The sequence below is a fragment of the Myotis lucifugus genome, unplaced genomic scaffold (assembly GCF_000147115.1).
Source record: "Myotis lucifugus unplaced genomic scaffold, Myoluc2.0 scaffold_64, whole genome shotgun sequence".
Classification (NCBI taxonomy): Eukaryota; Metazoa; Chordata; class Mammalia; order Chiroptera; family Vespertilionidae; genus Myotis; species Myotis lucifugus.
Genome location: NW_005871112.1, coordinates 1,195,683 through 1,200,920, shown reverse-complemented (window position 1 = coordinate 1,200,920; position 5,238 = coordinate 1,195,683). Strand labels below are relative to the sequence as shown.

Below are 5,238 nucleotides of genomic sequence, written 5' to 3'. Positions count from 1 at the left end.
GATTTTGTAACGCCCTGGACGCAAGCCGCTGTCACAAAGAACCAAGAGACGCTTCTCATGCAAAAAGCAAAGGGTTTATTGATGCTAGCATGCTGGGACTCGCAGCCTCACTCTGAGCACAGAGTAGCGGTTGTGAGCCCCGACTAAGAGTTTAAGCATATCTTATATATCTTTCAGTGGGGAGGGGGTTGGAGTAAGGGGAGGAGAAAGGACTGTGCTCTGCCGATTGGCCAGGCGCAAGTCGATGTCTTGTTCCTGGGTGTGGCTAGCAGAGTCTTAGACTTCCGGGAAGACGCACGTGGCCAAGGTAAGATGGAGGACGTAGCCCTTACCCTGGGGCAAGGTGGAGGGCCTAGCCCTCGCCCTTTCAATTTCATTACTGACCATTGGCTACTTGCTTTTTTTTTTTCTCTCTTCCTATGCTTTAAATTCCCACTTATGTTTTAAATTCACCAATAAGGAGTAAGCCTGAAAACCTTAGGCCCCAACCCTAGACCCCAATTAAAGCAGAATGCCAGGTCCAGGCCTGTTCTCTCTCCTTCTCCCCGTCTCCCCACTCCATACCTTCCTCTTGTACTATTGGTTTATTTTTTTGTTAATCCTCACCTGAGGATATTTTCCCATGATATTTAGAGAGAGTGGAAGGGAGGGAGAGAGACCGAGAGAGAGAAACATCATTATGAGAGAGACACATTGATTGGTGCCTCCCACATGGGGCCTGACCAGGACCTGGGATTGAGCCTGCAACTGCATTAGCTGCCCTTGACCGGAATCAAACCCGGGACCCTTCAGTCCACACTCTATCCACTGAGCCAAACTGGCTAAGGCATACAATTGGTTTAGAAAGGAGAGATGTCTGTGGGAAGCTCACTAGGGATCAGGTGAGTCCCCCAGGAATTTCTAGCCAAGAGCATTACTATGAATAGACTGAGAATAGCACAAAACAATACTGTGTTGTGCTCAGACCTGACCAGGGCTACATCATCACTAGGTGACAGAAATTTTTCAGCTCCATTATAATCTTATGGGACCACCATTGTAGATGCAGTCTGTCATTGACCAAAACATTGTTATGCGGCACGTGACTGTACTAGAGGCTCACTCACTTTATCTCAGGTAATGATCTAAGTGCTTAACAAAAATTAGCTCATGTTATAAATATAGTTCCCAACCCTTTGAGGTAATTACTATGGTTGTTTCCATCATTCAGACAAGAATATTGAGGCACAAAGTGCCAGAAGCCAGTCCACCCTTGCTGTTTGACACAATCGCTGCAGAGAAGAAACATCTGCACAGTATATGTTTCAAGGGACCTGGCGTATATGGCATATGGTTGCTTCCCCCTCTTAGCACTATGTGTTTTATCCAGGACCACCTCCCTGAAAAAGGTTGTTTCCCCAGGTGGGGATTTTTCCCTGGAGTTAAGGATAAACAGGACTAAGGAAGAGAATAAGTCAGTAAAACCCTTAAAGTAAGTGCCAGGCGGGTAGTTAATCACCTTAACTATGAACAATCACACTTAAGCTACATAATCTTTACTTAGGATAATCTCCTTCAGTTACTTCCTTGTAGCTTAACAGAACAGTAGAGTAGTGACCTTGGAATGGAGATAACAAACGCCCTAACCTTTGGAATAGAATGGGTAGGATTAAAATCAAATGGTATAAATACAGATGTAACAGGAGAATAAAGAGAGAACCTGGCTATGCTGATCAACTGAACGCTGCCTCTGTGTCATTCCTTCTTCACCAACTCTGTCCACACCTTTGGGAACCCCTGGACCTGCTGGGGTTGTTTTCTCCCCGCAGAGGAGCAGGACCAGCAACTAGACCCGCCTCGATCGCCCTGTCCCAGTTCCGGCCAGGCCCTGACCCCAGCCCCCAGCTGGCGCGCGGGGCGAGGTGGAAGCAGGCTTCGCAGCAGCATGGCGGTGGCGCTGGGAGCAGGCGGAGGAGCCCATGCGACAGATGATGACTTTGACCAATTTGATAAGTCAGGTGCAGAGGGGTCCTGGAGGAGAAGGGCTGCAGATGAGGACTGGGACAGTGAACTTGAAGATGACTTACTTGGAGAAGATTTGCTGTCTGGCAAAGAGAATCAGTTGGATTTGTCAGATGAAGAGCTGAACAATGATCTTTTACAGAGTGATAACGAAGTCGACGAAAATTTCAGTTCTCAGGGTGTCACAATTAGTCTGAAAACCACATCTGGCATGGTCACATCACATGAACTGGCGGACAACACTAATGACCAGTCTGGAGAACAGGAATCCGAGTATGAGCAAGCAGAGGATGAACTGATTTACCACAAGTCCAATGGATCTGAATTGTACGCTCATGAGTATCCCGAGGAAGGACAGTCTGAAGGCCAGGATGCCGAGCTGACAGAAGACCACATGGAGTATGTGGAAGAGCTAGAGGAGGAGCAGCTGTACAATGATGAAGTGTTGGACATCGAGATCAATGAGCCTTTAGATGAATTCGCAGGGAGTATGGAGACTTTGGAAATGCAGAAGGAAATAAAAGAAGAATCAGATGAAGAAGATGATGAGGGTGAAGAATCTGGAAGATTGCGTTTCAAAACTGAAAGGAAAGAAGGAACAATTATTGGGCTCTCAGAGGTAACTCGAGAGAGAAGGAACATTCCAGAAACTTTGGAGCTTTCAGTAGAAGCCAAAGCTGCATTGCTTGAGTTTGAAGAAAGAGAACGCCAGTATAAGCAGGGCCCCTATGGTTCAAGGCGGGGCGGAAGGAGAGGAGGTCCTTTAATGTGTCGTGGAATGGGGGACCAGAGAAGAGAGAACAGCGAGAGGGGCCGCATGAAGGACCACAGATCTGCGCTGCTCCCCACACAGCCTCCTTTGGTGACGCGCTCTCCAAGGTTAATTCCTCCAACCCAGCCTCAGCCTCGCCCCCCACAGCCACCCCAGCAGCAGCCCCTGCAGCATCCGCACCACTCCTCCCCTCCGCAAGGAATGCATGTGCCACCCCAGATGGAGGCGCCCAGGGTGATGATGACCCCTCCACCCGTGACCCCACAGCAGCCCAAGAACATCCACATAAACCCCCACTTCAAAGTAGCGGTGGTGACGCCCGTGAAAGTGCCCTTGCTGCCAGTCCCGAGCCAACAGAGACCTGCGGTGGGACCCCAGAGATCCCCAGACCCTCCAGAATTCGCACAGCACACCCCTGGACCGGTTCCCAACAATTTTAGCCAGCCCCCAAGGCTTCCTCTGCAGGACCAGTGGAGAGCACCACCCCCTCCCCAAAAGCGAGACCCCTTCTTCTTAGGAGTTTCAGGTGCACCTCATTTCCCGAGGTATCTCTTTCGGGAGCAGCGAAGCCCCCCACCACCGCCACCCCCTCCCACACTTCTCAGCAGCGTTCACCCTGTGCCCACGCCCAGCCCCTTACCATTCACTCAGCCCGGACCAGCTTTGAATCAGCCAGGACAGCAGCCCGTGTTCCCTAGGCAGAGGCCTGTGAGGCCCACCCTGCAGCCTCCAGGTCCCGTGGGCCTGCTGCACGTCAGCCAGCCAGGGTCCGCTGCCACTCTGCCTTTCATTCCTCATCGACAGCCCTTCCTTCCGGGCCCCGGACAGCCATTTCTGCCCGCACACGCACAGCCTAACTTGCAGGGGCCCCTGCACCCCCCGCTGCCCCCTCCCCACCAGCCTCCTCACCAGCCACAGCAGCACCAGCACCAGCACCAGCTGTCTGTTCCCCCACCACCTCTGAGGCCCAAGTCTCAGCCCCAGTGCAGGCCTCACATGCAGAGGGCTCAGCCTCAGCAGAACAGCAGTCGGATGCAGTGTCCCCAGCGCCAGGGGCTGAGGCATAAGACGACGTCTCAGAATGTCACCAAACGGCCAAGGCAGCAGCTGCAGCCAACTGCTGCCAGAAACAGGAACTTGCGTGAGTTACCAATGGCGCCCTCGCACGTCATGGGGCTGAGTCACAGTCGTGGTGCATCCATGCCTGGCGCCCATGGAAAGCCGATGGACAGCCTGTCACCACCCTGGAGACCGGGGCCTAGGAACACACAGGGGAAGACGGACTTGAAGGCCAAGTCCATTAGCCCTGAGGGTCAACCTAAGGAAGAAGCAAAAGCAGAACCAGAGTTTCCCGATGAAGATGAAGAAACGAGGCTGTACCGCTTAAAGATAGAAGAGCAGAAGCGTCTGCGGGAGGAGATCCTGAAGCAGAAGGAGATGCGCCGGCAGCAGCAGGCCTGGGCTAGGAAGAAGGAGCTACTGGAGAGGCTGGTGCAGCAGCAGTGGTAGCAGCAGCAACTCCGCAGCACTGGGGCCCCTGCGGAGCGGGAAGAGCCGCGGGCTTGCGGTTGCCCACCAATGGAAACCCCTTGCTACCCTTCCCTGGTGCCCAGGGCCGACAGAATGTGAAAAACAGACTTCTCGGGAAAAACCAAGATATTGTTCTTTCAAGTCTTCAGCCGGAAATGCCAAACTTTGTGCCATCTGGTGCTAACCTGCAGTATTCGGGACAGCCGGTCAAACCACTGAAGCGCTTGAGACACAGAGTCCTGCAGGCACAGCCCGAGGATGGGGACGAGCCGCCCCCAGCAAAGACCGCCCGAGTGACAGCCCTCCAGGGCCGGCCCCCCAACTCCAAGCCTGGCGCCGAAAGGACTGTCATGCACCAGGCAAACAGCGGTGGCGGAGATGGGCCGCATGTCAGCTCCAAAGTCAGGGTAATTAAGTTGTCAGGTGGGCAGGGAGGAGAGAGCGATGGCTTTTTTTCACCCGGACGGCCAGCCCCAGCGGCCTCCCCAGCCTCCAGAAGTGAGACAGCAGCCTGCCCGCAAGGTGACGCTGACCAAGGGGGCCCTTCAGCAGCCCCAGCACCTGCCGGTCGGGACCCATGTGTACTCAGCAGGCCCTCCGGGCATTGAGAGCATCCAAGGGATTCACCCCACCAAGAAGGTCATCATGCATGGCAGAGGCTGGGGAGCAGCAGGGCCAATGGGCCTCGGGCGCCCGATGCCAAAGAAGCAGAACCTGCGGGCGGTGGAGTGCAAGCCGCAGCCCTGCGTCGTGTCTGTCTGTCGAAGGCCTGTCGTCATCCACCACTGACGCCCAGCTAAAGAGCCTGCTCATGTCAGTGGGACCCATCCAGAGTTTACAGATGCTTCCCCAGCAACGGAGAGCCATAGCCAAGTTGAAGGAGCCAGCCCATGCCTTAGCATTTCAGCACAAGTTCCACAGGCACATGATAGATT

At 53.8% G+C, this 5,238-nt stretch overlaps 1 pseudogene; it reads left to right on the top strand.

Moving 5' to 3' along the window:
- Window positions 1-1,924: 1,924 nt before the first annotated feature.
- LOC102439971 lies at window positions 1,925-5,237 on the top strand (annotated as a pseudogene).
- The last annotated feature ends 1 nt before the right edge of the window (window position 5,238 follows it).